Here is a 19,476-nt window from a genome sequence, read left to right as displayed (position 1 = left end):
GCTGGCGTAACGCGTTTAGAAGTTATTGGCGAAAAACGGGAGGGGGGGCAGATTCTGCCCCCCCCCCCCCAGCGGGGCGCGGGATAAGCGCCATAGAAACCTGCTGATCTCACCGAACATTCGCCTTGCGTACTCCTCAGACCAAATATCTACATTGAGATGGCCAGGTCAATTTTGCGACCTCTCTATTATCTATTAGTTAACCCGCGCCGTGCTGGTGGCCTGTGCTTTCCGTGTCGTGCTGGGGGGGGGGGGGGGCGTTTTCAAGTCCCCCCTCTAACTCGGCTCCTGGGCCACGTAGCGACACGCAGTAAGGGGAAATCGAAAAAGCGTCAAAAATAATGACGGAAAGACTTCGTTTCAATTTTTAGGTCAGGTCAAAGGTCAGGTCAACAGAGGTCATCAAAGGTAAAATTTAGTCCATTTCAACAATTTTGGAAACTGCCAACGGCTAACTCGGGAACCAATAGAGCTACAGCGCCGCGGAACGTGTTCCTCTCGTCGAGACGCGTCGAATGAACTACTATACGTTGACCTTGAAATGTCATTTTGAAAATTTGGCCGCACGTCAAGGTCATGACCTGACCGGAATGGGCCATGCTGCATATCAGTCGATCCGTATCGTCGAGCTGACCACATCTGACGTGTTTTCACCACTCAAGCACGTCTCTATCATATCCAAAAAACTGCTGGTTACCGTTTATGACCTGAAATGACCTCAAGGGCACACAAAAGGTTAACAGGTGCATTTTTACGATTCAGTGTGTTATGTTTACCTATGAACCGATGTTTGTATTGTATTTGTATTTGTATTTACATTTAAGAGCGATCCACATACAAAGTGCGTGGCGATTACTGCTCAGAATCCGTATCCGCGGTTGCTAATCTAATCATTCAAAACAGTTGCACATTCACTCACGTCAAAACAAGGACAAAACACTCTCAGGACAGCCTCATCGCTTTTACCCACCCCTATCCTATTGGTCAGCGACGATGTGCTGATTCATCGTCCACGATTGCGGCTTTAACAGCGCGGGCGAAGCGGGCGGGAGGCAGCTGCGACAGGTGAGGTGGCAGGCTGTTCAGCAGAGCTGCAGCTCGATAGCCAAACCGCCGCTTGCCCGTTTCCAGCCGTGGACGGGGAAGATGGAAGAAGTGATCTTGTCTGGATGGTCTCTCGCGGATAGCGCTATTAGCGACGAACAGGGCTGCTAGTTGCTCAGGTTCACGGCGCTGTATGACCTTGTGTGCGATGACAAGGGTGTGGAAATCGGACATACCGCGCGGGGACAACCATCCGAGTTTTGTTCGCAGGTCGGAGACATGGTCAAATTTACGGCGGCCGAAAATAACTCTAGCGGCGAAGTTAAGAATTTTTTGGAGTCGATCGAAATTTTTTGGGACCCATTACCATAAACTGAAAGGCAGTACTGGATACGCGATACAACGAGTGCCGTCACGAGCGTTCGAATGATGCCATCTGGGAGACAGTGGCGCGCATGTGAAAGACCAATCAGCAGTCCCGTACACCGGCGGCAGAGTTCAGAGACGTGTGCGTCCCATGACATAGTGCTGTCAAAAGTGACGCCAAGGTTCCCGACTTGTGCGCACGGTTGCAACGCTGCGTTGCGGAATGGTACTCTAAAGTCTGGTAATTTACGAAGATTTTGACGAGTGCCAAATACAATAAGCTGTGTTTTACTTGCGTTCACTTTGAGGGCGTTAGCGCAAAACCAGTCGTTGAGAGACGCGAGCGAGTCCTCCATGCGCGAGATGAGAACTTCGAGGTCCCGAGCTGGACCGCTAACCAATACTTGAGTGTCATCGGCATACTGAAACACTTTTGCGTCGCCCGCGTATAGCGATAAGTTGTTAGAGAAAATGGTGAAAAGAAGCGGCCCTAACGCAGAGCCCTGGAAGACACCCATGGCATTAGAAAGAGGCCTAGACAGCACTCTACGTCCGGATACATCTTTCAAAGACACGCTCTGAGTGTGTTTGGAGGGTTTTAAACGACATTCGTCCAAAAGAGGCGCATTTCACTTTTCTCCCACTGACTTGAGGTCCCAAAATTGACCTGACCTTAGGTCACAGAAATAAAAAGTCCGAGATGAGCATTTTATACCTACATATTGTTAGTCTTATCAATCTCTGAAAGTTTCAAAAGTGATCGTTCAGTCGTTGGAGCTATAGCGGTCCTTTAAACTTTTTTTGAGGTGAGGCCACTTGACGTGCCCTGGTGACCTGACCTTGAACGACCCTGATCTGAAATTTTCACAAGCTGTGTAGAAAAGATGTATAGTATAAACAGGTGTACCAAAAACAGCGGCGCTGCGCGACGCCGTTTTTGAGATATTCGCGAAAAAAACCTAAGGGGGCGGAACCCCCCTTCCATCACGGCGCAGATTAATGGGAGACAATTGAAATGCTCTTCTCCTGAACGAAAACAACCTCAAACATCGGGATTCAGATAAATATGACACATTTAATCGGTAAATGTCACTCGTGATGTGATCATTTTTATGTTACTGAGGTAATCTCAGATCATGAAAGGTCTCCAGTAGATTTTGGACAATAACTTTTGATAGAGATATTATAGACCAATGAAACACCCTATACATATAATTATTTTCCTTCTCGAAAATATGGATCGACTAATATGCAGTATGACCTTTCCCGGTTAGGTGATGACCTTTACCTTAGGTTAAATTCTCAAATGCCCTTTAAATGTCAAATTCTAGTTCATTTGACTCGTCTGTCTCGAAAAATGGAACACGATGCTGGATAAACTAATCTCGTGCAGGTCTGAGCCAAGAGGTATTACAGATAAACGTCCTCCGCGAAAAGTATATTTTGAGGCCCCCCCCCCACTTTTCATAGTGGGGGCCAGTAATGTTAACTCCCCCCCCCAATTTTTGCCGAACTTTTTAACCCATTAATGCCGGAATTTTTATTTTTTGATTCTTTAGTTGTCCTTAACAAATGTTAGCCACACGGGTCCCAGTAAGAAAACTGTGCAAGCTTAAAGAAATTGTTCCATCGGTTCTCAAGTTATAAGTATGGGTCATAAATGACCCAACCGGCATTGGCATAGTCACAAATAAGGAGTTATCACGAAAACCGATTTAGCTAGATACCTTATTGTGTATACTGTATAGCGGTCTCAGCCAAACAATGTTAAGAGGCACTGCATTGCAATGCTTTGCAACGTCTCATTGGCGAGGCCGTTGGTGCCGCTGGCAGGCCTGTGGTGCCCCTGTTAGGCCTCTGGTGCTCCTGAGGGGACACCATAGGCCTGACGGGCCTGTGGTGTCCCTGGAAGGACTGTGGTGCCCCTGGGCCCTGACAAGCCTGAGGTGCCCCTGACAGGCTTGTGGAGCCCCTGACAGGTCTGTGGTGTCATTGCTAGGTTTGTTGTGCCCCTGGCAGGCCTGTGGTGCCCCTGGCGGGCCTGTGGTGCTCCTGCTAGGCCGCTGGTGCCCCTGGGTCCTGGCAGGACTGTAGTGCCCCTGACAAACCTGAAGTGCTCCCGACAGGCCCGTGGAGCCCTTTACAAGCCCATGGTGCACGTGCGAGGCTGGTGGTGCCCCTGTGAGGTCGATGGTGCCCCTGGCAGGCCTCTGGCGGGTGCCCCTGGCAGGTCTGTGGTGCCCCCTGACAGACCTGTGGTGCTCTTGCTAGGCCGATGGTGCTCCTGCAGGCCTGTGGTGCCCCTAACAAGCCTATGGTACCCCTGACAGGCCCGTGGTGCCCCTCGGCCGGCCGAGTCGCCGGCCCGCCCCGCGTCACGGCCCCGGACAACCGGTCCGCTCATGATATCCCAACATCGCAACACTAGGCCTGTGGTGCCCCTGATAGGTCGGTGGTGCCCCCGGGTCCCAGGGGAGGTCATGAGTGACCCATATGACCCCCCTCCTTTGGATCCGCCACTGTGATCTGACCACAACCCCCAGAAATAAATAATCGTATAATCATCAATTGCTTCCCTTGTATTCAACATACGAGAAAATTGACAACACTATTGCCGGCTGGGTCATTTATGACCCAAGGATATTTATCGAGGAAAAAAAGTTATCCGATGGCGACAAGAAGGGCAAAAATATACATCATGCCTTTTTCAGACAAATTTAGATGCCAGGTGGACGATCATTCAATAGATAGTAAAGTGCAAACATAACATAATATTACTTTTTGGGACGGCGCGCCATTTCCTGTGACCGGCGGTTGTGCAGTCCCGTCGTCTTTGGCTCCAGAAACTTCAGTGGACGAGCTCACACGAGTTTTATGCGGCTCAGACGCTCGTCGCTGAACCCACAAATCCAACAAAACACACGCACAAGTTCCTCAAAGTGCCACTTGCCTCCATTTAGAAAAAATGTTAAGATGTTGCTTTTGGGTCATATATGACCCAAGCGGCATTAATGGGTTAATGTATTTGTAGGTATCACCCCAAAGAACAAACTTGACGGTTCTCCGGCCTGCCCTTCCATGAAGATTTCCATTTGTGCTTCATCGTTATTGAGTGCAATTTTCCTCCACCGGGCAATGAAAGGTAACTTTGTCAGAAGCAATAAGTGGCAGCTTAGGGGCAGCGCGCGCTGCAAAGAGAGACAATAGTTACTGGCGCAGCAGAATGCGTAAACGGCGTAAACTAACAATTTATGTTAGGCGGCCTTGCATTAGTTGATCGGTTACTGGGTTACTTGCATAGGCGTAGGAACAGGGGGCAGGGGGCAATGGTCCCCCACTTTCGAATGGGGGCCAGCAATGTTAACTGCCTCCCCCCCCCCACACACACACGTACCTTTTGCTGACTTTTCACTTCTCACGTTTCACGCTCGCTCGTAATAAAAAAAATGTTTTTGGATGCTTCTGGATTTCGCATGGGTGCCAACCAGTGGCGGATCCAAGGTGGGGTCACATGGGTCATGCCCCCTTGGGGCCCGGGGGCACCAAAGGCCTACCAGGGGCACCACCGACCTATCAGGGGCACCACAGACCTGACAGGGGCACCACCGGCCTGTCAGGAGCACCATCGGCCTGGCAAGAGCACCACTGGTCTGCTAGGGGCACCACAGACCTGTCAGGGACACCACAGGTCTTCCAGGGGCACCAAAGGCCTTCCAGGGGCACCACCGGCCTCGCAGGGGCACCTTGGGCCTGTCAAGGGCACCACGGACCTGTCAGGGGCACCTCAGGCTTGTCAGGGCCCAGGGGCACCACAGTCCTTTCAGGAGCACCACAGGCCTGTCAGGGGCACCAGAAGCCTAGCAGGGGCATCACAGGTCTGCCAGGGGCACCACAGGCTTGCCAGGGACACCCACTGGCCTCGCAGGGGCACCTTGGGACTGTCAAGGGCATCACGTGCCTGTCGGGGACACTTCAGGCTTGTCAGGAGCACCACAGTCCTGTCAGGGCCCAGGGGCACCAGCGGCCTAGCAGGGGCACCACGGCCTCGCAGGGGCACCACCGGCCTCGCAGAGGCACCATGGGCCTGTCGCTGGCACTTCAGGATCGTAATTAGCACCACAGTCCTTCCAGGGGCACCACAAACCTGCCAGGGGCACCTGCGGCCTAGCAGGGGCACCACAGGCCCGCCAGGGGCACCACAGGCCTGCCAGGGCAAAAACAAATAAATAAAAAATAAAAATAGGGCACCACCAAAATTAAGTGGCCGAAATCAGTTGAGGTTTTAATTTTGGGTATAGGTAGGGGCACTACTTCGATTCATGACCCTCCCCTTGGAGTTTTCCTGGATCCGCTCCTGGTGCCAACGCGGCCGCGGAGGCCAGGGGGACGCGTCCATGAGATGATTTAATTTCTGGACGGGAGTCTCCCCGAGATTTGTATCGATTTTTTCCTTGTCACGTTTTTTTTTACCAATTTGAGCATGCTTGCGAAAATAAAGTGGCCGAAATCCGAGGAGAAAATGGATTTTGGGGGTAGCTGAGGTTTTGTGCCTCTGGGAGCCTGGCCCAGCCCCCGTTCACGAGTTTCAGAATTCCTTTACCGTGACGTCATCACGGCGCATGAATTTTCCTTCACCCATAGAAATGCATGCAAAGCATGGTGTGTTTCAGGCGGGCTAAGGAGAAATCTAAGGCCTATATGTGTTCAAAAGACGTACCACTAAACCAATGGATTCGTCTCATTACGATAAATGGGGTTGAAATCGAAACATTCGGCCTATATTTATCTAAAATGGGCCAATCAAATGGTCCCTGCAACTCATAATGAAGGATTTCCTCTGCGTTGAAAAATTTGTTTCAAGTGTTTTTTATCAGCGACAGGGGAAATCCTTCATAATTGCTACCAGATTACTACCATATTCCCTCGCATTTCTGTTGCGCATTGCCTCACAAATCAGAGTTTTGTGAAGTTTATACTAATTTAATTGTCATATTTTGACTGATTTTGGCGATTTTTAGTTATTTCAACGCAGCATGGATCATGTAGCTCTCATAGTTTGCTGAAGAATGTGGCTTTTGCTTGGTTATTATCAAGCTATCTGTGATTTGGTGCGTCGTGATCGTAGCATTATGTAAAATGCAAATTATTAAATCAATTTTTGAAGTAAAGTTCACATGAAAAACCAATAGTTCAAGCATAATAATTGTTTAAACATAATGATGCAACATGTGTCTCCGAGATGGAACTCATATTTCAAATGAAAACTGAAAATGGAAAACAGAAGATGGATCTGCGGAGTCACTGAGATCACAAAGTGCTCTTGATTGTTGGTAGTTGAAGATGTTGAGAGAACTTGTGAATCTGCATACCAGGTCCTGACTTGCTTGATTGTTCAAAGCTATTTTAATTCTCATAATTGTGTGTAGTGACTGTGCACACTGCGTAGCACATAGAAATGTGCAGGTGGCTGGTGCCTGGTAGGTGGGTTAAACTTCGGAGGTGCGAATTCGGATGTCAGTTTAACCCGCGCACCGACGGGGGTCTGCGCCAACTTAGTACCGACGGGGGGGGGGCGGATGACCGCCCCCCCCTGAGATCTCGAGAACGAAGCAAGATAGCGACAAGCGGTAAACGGCATCGGATACGCACGGTCAAGATCTACAATTTTTACTAAGGTCATTTTCAGGTCAGGTCAAAGATGACGTCACAGGGGTCGAAAAAGTCAAAATGGCGGCGCTAAATATGGAGAGAGTTTTTCTCGAATAACTTTCGAATTAGTCAAGATAGGAACAAACTAAGGGCATCATCGTGATCCTCTCGTCAATCCGCATCGAATGATATATATGTTGACCTCGAAAGGTCAAGGTCAAAGGTTGACCTCAGGTCACGTGACCTCGAGGTCATCATGTATATCATTCGATGCGTCTTGACGAGCTGAACACAATGAGACCATCCACGCGTCTGTATCTTGTTCCTGTACGGAGTTATTGGCCAAAAACCTTTGGTGACCTTTGATGACGTCACATGACCTCACAGCTGCCCAACAGCAAAACAGACCTCAAGGTAGTGAAGGTTGATCGTATATGAAGTCATGTATGGTATATGGGGCCATTCCAACCCGTTTTAGTGGTAAAAACAGGGAGTTGATTTTTCCCCCATTGACTTATAATGGGGAGGTCGCGAAATTGACCTGACCTTAGGTCACCGATATCAAAATTCCGAGATATACAAATTGTAGCTACTAATGACCTAATAACATCCTGCGACTTTCAAAGGCCTCCGACATCTACTGTAGCTCTGGCACGGTGACAAAGTTGCAAAAAAGTGACTTGAGGTTGGGTCATTCAAAGTGACCTGGTGACCTGACCTTGAAAGGTAGGAGGTTTAAACTTGCACACCATGTGTAAAATTGATAAGGGAATAGTCATACCAAATTTCGCGGCGCTACGCGCCGCGGTTTTCCCGCTATTCGTGAAAAACCTCAGGGGGGGGGGGCGGATATCCGCCCCCCCGTCGGTGCGCGGGTTAAAATTCATGGTTATGCCTTGTAGAGTAAGCTCTGCTGTTATCTTTGTCTTTTTATAGTTGAAGGTATATCTAATACAGCTGTTAGTTTCATTTTTATTAAAATGCTCAACCAGAATTTGCACATATTTCATGCATGAATGGCTAAGTTTGGGGCGTTTATTCAACTCTGACTGCTAAAGTTTTTCAAAGGCACATGGCACAGCACGACTTCGGGCTAGATCCGCTGGTACCTACCTGTTGACTTTTTTCTATTTTTGGTGGTGATGTTTTTGCTGTTTGCCTTTTGCAAGGTGGTCAATGAAATAAAATAATGCATTATTTTGGAATGTGTCCTTAACCCGCGCATGACTGGGGGGCGGGGGCTCTACAGAGCCCCCCCTCCCGTTTTTCAGCAATATCTTCTGAACCGTTTGACGGATCAACACGAAACTTGCGGTACCCTCAGAGGCATTAATTTGATTGACTTTTTTCTATTTTTGGTGGTGATGTTTTTGCTGTTTGCCTTTTGCAAGTTGGTCAATGAAATAAAATAATGCATTATTTTGGAATGTGTCCTTAACCCGCGCATGACTGGGGGGCGGGGGCTCTACAGAGCCCCCCTCCCGTTTTTCAGCAATATCTTCTGAACCGTTTGACGGATCAACACGAAACTTGCGGTACCCTCAGAGGCATTAATTTGACACCTTGTGTTAAAGTTTCAACTTTCTAGCTATAATAGTTTGGCCGGAAATGACGTCAGAGTGACGTCATGTCGGCCGATTTTCATGCAAAATACTGAATTACGGCAAACGCTCTCAACAGCTGAGTTTTAAAGCTACATCCATTTTCTTTGCATGAGTAGACTACAAATACAAGTAGCTATCAAACTGCTATCTCGAATATTCGAAATTTTGAAAATTTTGAAAAATATGTATTTACAATTACAAAAAATATATTTTTTTGATTTTTTCAAAAAGTTTTTGATTTTTCTCAAAAACCGGAATATATGTGATACAACACACACTGATGAACTACTCTAGCAAGTTTTAGCCCAATATCTTCAAAAATAGCCAAGTTATTAGCATTATTGTCAAAATTTTACAATTATATATTTTTCAAAACCATTTTTCAGTACGGTTTTGACGTCGTACAGCAATATAAATGGCACCATCGTGTTCCTGAGCTCAAACTGCATTTGATAGGCACCTTTTTTGTTGAAAAATTTCATTTTCAAAATTTGACCTTTTCTGACCTGAAAGTGACCTGACCTCCGGTAAATTCAGCTGACAATGACCTCAAATGACACAGACGACACTATTTTCGAAATCTACGAGTAAAATGGACCATAAAACATGCGTCACGTGACCGATACATGATATACAATTTTCGTGACCTAGGATGACCTGGCATTGACCTTAAAAATTCGAAGTAAAGGTTTGGTACCCTCAGGGTATCTAAGGCATCTATCAAGGAGTGCGTAAACCAAAAATGAGCCTGATCGGACCGGCGGTCCGGCGGTCAGAGCCTAAATTGTGAACCAGCAAAAATGTCGATAATTTTTACTTTGACCTGACCTGTGACGTCATCGGTGACCTCGAGGTCAATGAAAATGGGTTTCGCTCGACAGTTTTTCCAGGGCTATCAGAAGCCGTTTGAATTTTGACGATCGGCCCAGTATAGTTTCGGAGATAGGAGGGGGGGCTCTGGAGAGCCCCCCCCCCCCCCAGTCACTCGCGTTATGGAAAATACCCCAGTCATGCGCGGGTTAACAGAATCCAGGAGCCAGATTGATAAGTGCTGGTGAATGAGATGGTTCAAAAACATCATCTGATGTTTTTCAATGTGCACAAGCCATAACATCCCTTTCATATGCTGAATTTTTAAAAAGCTTCTCAGTCTCTGTCATTTTCCTGAAATATTGGTGTAGATAAGAAATATCAGTACCTACTCAGAAGTACCTGCCTTCTGCTGAATAAATATTTCATTGGTTGAACGAAATATGCAGATAGCCTTATGATGTAATGTGAAATTTTATTTCTATAAACCTTGTAAATGAAGTTCTAATTATGCATATATGCATACAGGGGTGTCGATTTTTCAAAATGGTTGGGGGTGCTCAACCCCTGCAGCGAGCAAGTGCAAGGAAGGGTTGGGTGTACCCATCAGGTACTGATAAGCCCGGAATTTTCACTAATATTTCTCAAGGGAAGAATGGCGACTGTTTGCAGGAGCAGAGCAATTGCAGCCTTCACAATTCAAGTGAAAACGCTATAAATGCATGATCCCAAAGCGTTAACAGTTCTGCGCCCTTGCACAAAATTAATCAGCAACAGCCAACATATCAGCCAGTCGCTGGTTGTGAATTGCAAAAGAGCAGTACATCACAAATATTTTCACTCTCTTGAAAACCTGACCGTAGCCTAAGTAAATGAATATGTTTCGGAAAACGTCTTGAAAATCATACTGCTCGTCCTAGTACCTACTTGGTTATCTTGCTTTAGAAACATCTTTTCGAGCAAAGTTGTATTTTTGCCGGCAGCTCTGCAGCAGCCCCGGCACCTCTGGGCTCTGGGATAATGTTTCAGAAACCGATGACGGCGATATTGGCGGCGGCACCGCACGGGCGGACAGTGCGGAGAAGCAACGGTACCTCCGATGCTCTGGCGGCAATCAGACGGTGGTTACAGTGGAAGACCCGGGGTAAAAGTCTGGGTCGGCTACCGCTGAGCGGCTCGCCGGCAAACTTCACCGGTGAGCAGTGGCCAGCGGCCCGACTGATTTACCAGCGACCGAAGGCGTTGGAGCGCTGCGAGCTTTGGGAAACGAATTCCTTGACCTCTGTCTCGAGGTCTAGCTCTTCAAGTCGTTCACGGTGCACTGCCAGCATGACAGCATGGTTCAGCCGCTCCTGGCCCAGCGTCGAGCGCAGCCAGCTTTTGATGCGGCGGACCTGACTGAACGTGCGTTCAGCAGCGCACGACGTGGCCGGCGCGGTCAGGATGATGCGGATTAGGTCATCCGCAGCAGGCAGGACCTTCCGCAGAGGTTTGTCTTGAAGGAGCGCTGCTGCATCCTTCAGAGTTTCGAGGCGCGTGCCGCGCTCTCGTGCCACGTCTACCAGCATTTGTGTGTGCAGGCGCAGGCGCTGGGCGTCTAGCTGGTAGAACGCGGCCGTAGTGGTGACTGCTTCTTCGTCGGCTGTGAGAAGCGCCCGCTCAGCCATGCTCAGGGCACAGTCGTCGATTTGAAAACGATTGGCCAGCGCGGCGGCCATCCAGTCCACAGCCTCCACGTACACTGTCTTGTAATGCTCCTGCGGAGTGGCCGGTTGGTGGGGCTCGGCTCCCTGGTCCAAGCGCTTGGGCGGACGCCGCTGGCGACGCAGTCTGGGCTCATCGACGCCCAGCCCCTCGGCGCTGCTGGTCACATCAGCCCAAAAACGTGGAAACGTGTTCCGCTGGCTCAGGATCACCTCGCGAACCCTCTGAGCCAGTGACAGGTTGGCGGCCACTGACTGTGAGCTTCCTTGGACAGCCGTCATGGCGGGTGTGACGGGTGCGAGCAGCAGCAGTGCCAACCTCAGACCGAAGAAAAAGTCGAAGCTCTGCAGCGTTTTCACAAAGCCACTGGCGGCACTGGCGACGTCAGGCCGGGTCGCACGGTCTTCAGCCATCTCCTCCAGAGTCGAGATCGTCTCTGTGTAGGCGTCCAGCAGCGCGCAAAGGCACCGCTCACTGCATGTCCACCTGGTCGGGCACAGCGGCCGTAGCGCGGTCGGCGGACCAGTGCTCTGGAAGGCTGCCAGCCTCTTGGGGGAGTCACGAAAGAAGTTCGTGATCGCCGATGCCCCCTGAACAGAATCACGCACTTCGCGCACACCGTCCAGCGCCGCGCGGACCACCAGATTCAGCCTGCGGGCCGTACAGTGGATGAATACGGCCCTCGGCTCGTCTTCTTTGATACGCGCTTGAAGGCCGGTGATGGCGCCCGCCATGTTGGCAGCACCGTCATAGCACTGCCCACGCAGCCGATTGACGGGCAGGTGGACTCGGCAGAGGGCGTCCCGGACCACCTGGTACAGTGCAGCGGCTGACGTATCGTCAACCTGGTAGAGGCCGATGAATGTTTCCCGAACCTCCAGGTTCTCGCTAACGAAGCGAAGGCACATCGCCATTTGCTCACGCCTTGACACATCGGTTGTTTCATCGAGGATGAGGGCGAAGTATGGTGCTGCGGCAACTTCTGCCACTACCTGGCGGGTGACGGCCAGCGCTAGCTGTTTCTGTATCTCGGCCAGCGCACCAGGGGAGGTAAAATGGATTCCGGTTGTCCCGCGGCGTGACATCCACGAAGCCAGCAACTCGTCGCGACGAGCAATGTCGCTCAGCAGTTGAATGACATTTCCTTCCTCCTCCGGGTCCCTGCGAAGAGCGAGTCCTTGCTTGCTGACGAACGCCACTGCGTCAAATATGCGGCGCAGTGCGTGCCGCCCCCTCGCCTGCTCCTGTGCCTTTCCACTGCTGTTCGCAACGGCGGCGGCGCACGGCCTTCTGACAGTACGCAGCGACTCGCACGCCATCTTGTGGCAATCACTTGCCTCGTGCTGGCGGAATCGCTCCAGACCGTGTCCCCATGAGGAGAATCCTTTGGTCGTAAATGCGTCATCTTTTTTACGGCAGCCCACAAGGAGTCCTTGACGACCGGCGGTACAGCAAACCGCGCAAGTAACGGCGCCATTCTCGTAGTTAAGCCATGAGAACTGTTCTTTCCACCTGGGCTGGAAGTGGCGCTTAACCCACGAGCCGCTGGGGGGGGGCATAAAGTTGCCCCCCCTTTACGTTTTGTGAAATATCTCCGAAAACTGATGAGCTACGAACGTGAAACTTGGCATAGCTTCAAATGAATACCTAGGCAATGTTTGAGGAAAGTTTGGTGGTTGTAGCACCTAAGATGACGTCACAGTGACGTCATAAAGTTTTGTCGTTTTCCGATATGGACCGTTTCTGATGACGCTGAGCATGAAACTCGACTGTAAATGAACTAGACAGCACCTGCTGTCATCCTAAAACATCTTACTACACTTCCATCTAGTTTCTGACCAATAATCGGCCCTTTATATTCGGTCCCATATATGTGATGTATCGTGAGGAATATGAGAGTCGCAAATCTATAATTTCACTTATGACGTCACTGTGACGTCATTTCAAATGAGATCGACACCAAATTTGGACACAACCTCGGCTAGGTATTCAGGAAGATGTGTGCAAAGTTTCGCTTCTCTATCTCTTCGCGTTGCGACGATATCGTCGCAGAAGTAAAGGGGGGCAACTTTATGCCCCCCCCCAGCGGCCGGCGGGTGGCGCGGAGGCCCAGCGGCCGCCGGGTTAAATCCTGGCTTTTTTAGCGTATCCGGTGTCGAGCCAGACGCTTCCGGTGGTGACGATGCAGGGACCGGGACAGAAGGATCGTCATCGGACTGCGACAGACCTGAGGAGAGGAAAGATTTATTGTCGGAGCCCAGACGTTTTTATTGTTATACCTATTTTCTAAGTGAGACATCGTTAGGTAGTGTCCAGTTTGGATGAATAAATTCGCCAGAATTTTGAATTTTTGTCTCCTAGCTGCGATGTTGGCACCATTGCTATCGTCATGCTCAGCCATGTCGAATGATATAGGGAAAGATAACCTCAAAATGATCTCAGGACAAGGTCAGACCGCAGCCGCCCAAGCTATGGAGCTGTTCGGAGGAGGTCATATAGCATGCTATTCGATTCGGCCGGTCGTTCTTGGTCCATTGTTGGCTCTTTCGACTCGCAAGCTAAATTTGATCGATTTATTGACGAAAACAACGATGACCTTGCTTAACCAATAACCGATCTAGCACGTCAATTTTCAACTTTTACCCGCATGTGATCGCTTTCAGCCCATAAACACTTTTTGTATAATTTAGCTTCTCTGACCAGAGAGATTTCCAATGTGTTTCCCTCAGTTTCTCCTCGACTTCCGTCAAAGAGTCAGAAGGAAGTCGGTGGCAACAAAGCTGTTATTTCCTAATTTTCTAAACGTCGTTATCGGCGGCTGTTTTAGAAGGTGGTAGCTTTTAGAGCACAATCCGTACGATAGATGTCGCTGCGGTTTGCCAACGAATGCAGCCTGCAGCGACATCTACATATACGGCGATCATCAGAAACCACTGGCACGACTGCAGACTGGTACAACGGGAAACGTTTTTATGCAATCAACAAAGTGACGGAGCTCTTGCTCCGGAATATCGCTACGCAAGTATGCTTTTTGTGCGTGTTGCCCACAGGCCACAGACAAACACATACGAAGTAAAAATTGGCGCAGTTCTACTCCCCTTCTCTTGTTGCGTGGGAAAATGAAATTTCTTAGGTTTAGGTTCGTTCAATTATAAATGAAGGATATTTGATTCGAACACTGGTTTCTATATGGGTCGACTGATAAGAAAGCTGCCAAAAGGCAGAGTACTAACCGATTGATGCTTTCCTTTTGGCAGCTGGTTGCATGGCTTCCTCATTATCACTCCCAGTATCCGGTGAAGAGGAGCAGGAAACAGGAATCGGCTTCGGTGGAGGCTGGAAACGTAACAACTGTGTCATTACTTTTTCCTCAGTATTATATTGATTATGTATTTCAATTTAAATCATGGTTTAAATGAAATATGAAGGAATGGAAAAATATTTTTCATTGATAAATATATAGTAGTTTGATTTCCAGATTGCATAGGCGCGGGAACCGGGGAGGGGCAGGGGGTCAGCTTGCCCCCAACTTTGGGGCCGTGGGGGCGGTGCCACCACAACTTGGAGACGGAATACCGCACTTTTTTGCAAATGTTTTTCTTTTTGTTGAAAAAAAACGGAATGAAAAATGAGTCGCCTAAAACTGGTGAGAAAACTATATTTGGGTGTATCCTAGGTTGATCTCTATTATGGTGTCCCCCCCCCCTCAGTCTGAAAGTAGTTCCCGCGCCCATGCCAGATCGTGTTGTTGTTATGCTACAACAGTGGCGAAATTTACGATTGCATAACGGCAAATGATTAACAACCGTGACGTTAAACTTGATATTGGTAGAATTCCAGAATCCATTCTTTTCTAGGCACATACGTGAGGCTGGCTTACAGTTTATCTGCTGTCTGGGACTGGATCCCATCTCTAATAATCGCTGAAAAATGGCACATTATCGCATTTCGATGTTAGCGGGCCTACCTTCTTCGTCAAGTACTTGCGAATATCCATATCTGAACCGGCTCAGAAATAGCTGTATTGAAGATCAAAGGCTATTCAACATCGAACTCCGAAAATTCAACGATTCGCGGGCCCACCACGCGGAGTTCCAAAGCTTTGCACCACGCACTACGCAGCCTTCCCCGCCGCCCTCCCAACGTGAAATGCGAAGGTAAAATTGCTTCCAAATAATAATAAAGGTAATGTGCTGCAACTTCACGTGTTTTTCACTGTGAACTAAAAAAAACTTCTAATTTCTTCATATCTTGATCTAATGCGTTGTAGATTGTGTAATAATTTTATTTAGTTTGGTGAAAGACTGCGAAAATAACTATTTTCTTTGACAAGAACTGTTGAAAGTGATTGGGGGACGAAATCATTGGGGGTGCAAAGTGGAACATTTGAGGGTGCTCGGAAAACCATTGGGGGTGCTCATTTGAGCATTGGGGGTGCTGCAGCACCCCCAAAGGTATACAAATCGACACCCATGTATGCATACATTTTTCATGACTAAGAAAGTTTTCCACAAGAGTAGGTAATATGAGAAAGTCTATAACATGACACATTCTGTAGGCTCAATGCTGACAGAGTGTTGCCTTGAAAAGAAAAACTGACTTGCTTGGTTACGAATATTTCTTTATTTTAATCATTAAATGTAATGTACAATACATTGCAGTGAAATAACAAAGTAGTGCAGCAAAATAGGATTGGTGACGATCAAACAACACGCGCGCCATTGATGTCTGCAAAAATTGCTACCAGATTGCTACCAAATCCGTGACGTAGCTACGGCGCCTTTATTTCCCTAGTGAACCAACCTGAGTAGTAAAGTAATCTTGGCCTGGCCCCCCCACTTTCGAAAACGTTCCTACACCTATGCTAAAACGTTTACCTTAGGTCAAATCTGAGATAATCAATCAGAGAGAGCATACAAAGAGCTATCGAATATGCGCTTTGCTGCGGCGCTGTAGCTCAATCTCTTTCTGAATCCTGACATGCGCCGCTTTGTCGAAAAATGTCAACATCGGCGAAATTTGATTTTCGGTTGTCGCTGGTGACCTGACCTTCGACCAGTTCGACCTAACCTTAAAAATGATCTAAGTAGGGCCGCCTGGCTGCTGCATCTTGAAAAGGGCCCTTGGTGTCAATGAGAAAGCCCCATTGTCCAATAATTGCTTAGCGTCAGTGGTTTCGGGGGGGGGGCTATCAATCTTGAATGGGGCGGGCCGACCGAAGTCTCCATTCAGTTTCGCGTCAGTGACTACTGGAGGGCGTCAACGACCTCGGATAGGGCGAATGTGATCTTCAGAATGGCACCGGGTGCTCTAGAGGGGTGCAATGCTTGGATGGGGTCACTACTGCCTTCAGTAGGGCGTCGGACGCTCTGGAGGGGCGCCATTGATCTCGGATGGTCCGACTGGGATTTTTAGAGGAGCATCAGTGGTTTCAGAGGGGCGCCATTGATCAAGGATGGGCCGACTGAAGTCCCGGTTCAGGTAGGCGCCAGTGGCTCTTGAGGGGCGCCAGCGACCTCGGATTGATAGGGCGACTGTGATCTTTAGAACGGCGTTGAGGAGCGCCATTGGGCATGGATGGGACCACTGTTGCCTTCAGCAGGGCGCTGGAGGGAGGCCCTGGAGGGGCTTGAGCTTGGGTGGGCCGACTGTAGTCTCCAGGGGCGTTGTCTCGGATGGGGCGAATGTGATTTTCAGAGGGGTGCCGGGTAGTCTAGAAGGGCGCCATTGGTTTCAGAGGGTTGCCATCGATCTTAAGATGGAGCAGCTGTAACCTTCGTTTAGATGGGCGCGATCTTCAGAAGCGCGCCGGACGCTCTGGAGGGGCGTCATTGGGCTTGAATGGGGCGACTTAAGTCTCAAGCGGGACGACTTCAGTCTCAAGGGGGTGGGGGAGGGGCGCTAGTGGCTCTTGAGGGCGCTATTGATCTCGGATAGGGCGACTGTGATCTTGAAAAGATTGCGGGTGCTTTAGAGGGACGCCAGTGGTTTCAGGGCGCGCCATCGATCTTGGTTGGGTCGATTGGGGCAGCTGTGAACTTCAGAGGGGCGCCGGGTGCTCTAGAGGGGCGACATCAAGCTTTAATGGGGCGACTGTTCCGTTCAGGTGGGTGCCAGCGGCTCTTCAGGGGCGCTTTCGACCCCGGGGGCTCGGAATATTCTGGTATCCGGAGGGGCGCCCTTCAACATTTGGGGGCTCAGGTCGTATTTGGGGGTGCCCTGGAGAACATTTAGGTGTCCAGGCACCCTCAAAGAGATATTGAGTTCGATCACTGCCTGCACATCACTTTTTAATTCATGTTCTCTCTGTAAAACGGCATCAGCCTAGTCGACGCTAATTGGGGCGCCATTTGGGCGGCTGGGCGAAAAGGGGGGCCATGCCCCCTCCCTGTATACGCCACTGATCATGATCCTCTCGTCAACCCGCATCGAATAATATATATGTTGATCTCGAAAGGTCAAGGTCAAAAGTTGACCTCACGTCACATGACCTTGAGGTCATCATGTATATCATTCGATGCGCCTTGACGAGCTGAACACAATGAGACCATTCGCGCGGCTGTTTCCTGTTCCTGTACGGAGTTATTGGCAAAAAAACCTTTGGTGACCTTTGATGACGTCACACAGGCGCGGATCCAGGGGGCCGCTGGGGGCCGATGCCCCTAGCCTATCAAAAAATTCCGCCCTCCGCCGCCTTCGGCGGCGGAGGTTGGCTTTTTTTCGATAGGCGTTCGAGTACATTTTACGGAAATGAGCAAAGTTCATTTAACCATTGTCCCAGCATATGTTACCACCCTGCCACGTTTTTTGCGTGTGAATAAAAAACCGCGGCGCGTAGCACCGCACGGCTTGGGGTAGCTTTTGGTACATCAATTTTGGACAATGTGTTAAATTTGTGACCCCAGGTCATGTCAGGTCAGGTCACCAGGTCAAGTTAACTGACCATAAAGCGGCATCTACATTGAATCTCACAGGTCACGATACGACATTGACGATAACGAAAGTTGGAAACGAAACGCAAGATTACAACAGCAAACGCTATGTTGTTCCGTTGATTGATGCCAACGGAAAGCAATGGGAGGTTCACGCGTACGGCATTGAAGAAATTACATCCGCATTATATAAATTCGACGTTTCTGCAGTGGCACCTTTAGGTATTCCAAAATATCCAGCCCAAAGATATTGAACGACCTCACGGCAATGTTGATATGTTAATTGGCATTGATTGCTGTGCGATCATGCCAATTGTTACTGAAACGATTGGCAATCTTCAACTATTAAAGAATCAATTTGGATATTGCATTCGCGGTTGTCTCACTGGAGAAGTGGCTTCTTCCAGACAAGTTCAGATCATCCGTGGTTCCAATATTTGCGATGTAAACAATATTTACATTGAACCATTGACCAGTTTGAAAAGAAAATTAGACGAATATTTCACGGTTGAAAATCTTGGAACATGTTGCACTCCTCGATGCGGTGGTTGCAAGTGTGGCAAATGCGCTACAGGTACCGGTTGCTACAGCCTACAAGAAGAACGGGAATTGCGACTGATAAAGGACGGGCTAGTGTACGATCACAAGCGGGGAAAATTAATTGCGCATTATCCTTGGATTAGAGACCCAAATGAACTCCCTAACAACGTTACCATCGCCGAAGCAAGAATGAGAGCCACGGAAAGAAGGTTGCTCAAGATGGGAAATGATCATGCAAAAGCCTACGACGCGCAAATACGAGATATGGTAGCAAGAGGAGTAGCTAGAAAATTATCCAGAGAAGAAATGCTAAACTTTAAAGGGCAGATACACTATTTATGTCACCATGAAGTTGTAAAGCCCAATTCAGTATCAACACCCCTGCGGATTGTCTTTAACGCGTCAGCGTCATTCATGGGACATGTATTGAATGATTACTGGGCGAAAGGTCCCGATTTTATTAACAACCTTTTCGGAGTATTACTTCGATTCAGAGAAAAATCAATTGGACTGGTGGGGGACATCAGCAAGATGTACCATTCCATTGAATTGGCTGAGAGGGACCAGCACGTGCACCGTTTCTTGTGGCGGAACTTGAATATAAGCCAGGAACCCACGCATTACATGATGCTAGCAGTGACATTCGGAGACCGACCAAGCGGAACAATCTCGATGGTAGCGTTAAATTTGATAGCCGAAATGAATCGAAGCATATGTGAAAGGGCCACAGAAATGATATTAAAAAACAGCTACGTTGATGACCTGATCCAGTCAGTGCCACGGTATGAAGACGCGCATTCCCTAGCAGAAGAGGTGCAAGGTATGTT

At 48.9% G+C, this 19,476-nt stretch overlaps 1 protein-coding gene and 1 long non-coding RNA gene across 2 annotated transcripts in view; one reads left to right on the top strand and one right to left on the bottom strand.

Moving 5' to 3' along the window:
* The window catches only part of LOC122379353, a 43,186-nt gene extending 28,056 nt beyond the window's left edge, over positions 1-15,130 (bottom strand). Inside the window, exons 1-2 of the long non-coding RNA XR_006256168.1 lie at positions 15,058-15,130; positions 14,411-14,513 (exon numbers count right to left, since the gene is read on the bottom strand). This is a non-coding gene — a long non-coding RNA (uncharacterized LOC122379353). The remainder of the gene's footprint in view (positions 1-14,410; positions 14,514-15,057) is intronic.
* Positions 1-19,476, top strand: part of LOC122379335 (serine/threonine-protein kinase/endoribonuclease IRE1-like) — a 391,361-nt gene that overhangs the window by 305,302 nt on the left and 66,583 nt on the right. The gene's annotated exons all lie outside the window — the stretch shown is intronic.

Source organism: Amphibalanus amphitrite, unplaced genomic scaffold (assembly GCF_019059575.1).
Source record: "Amphibalanus amphitrite isolate SeventyFive unplaced genomic scaffold, NRLGWU_Aamphi_draft 000008F_arrow, whole genome shotgun sequence".
Lineage (NCBI taxonomy): Eukaryota > Metazoa > Arthropoda > Thecostraca > Balanomorpha > Balanidae > Amphibalanus > Amphibalanus amphitrite.
This window is presented reverse-complemented; position numbering and strand designations above follow the sequence as displayed.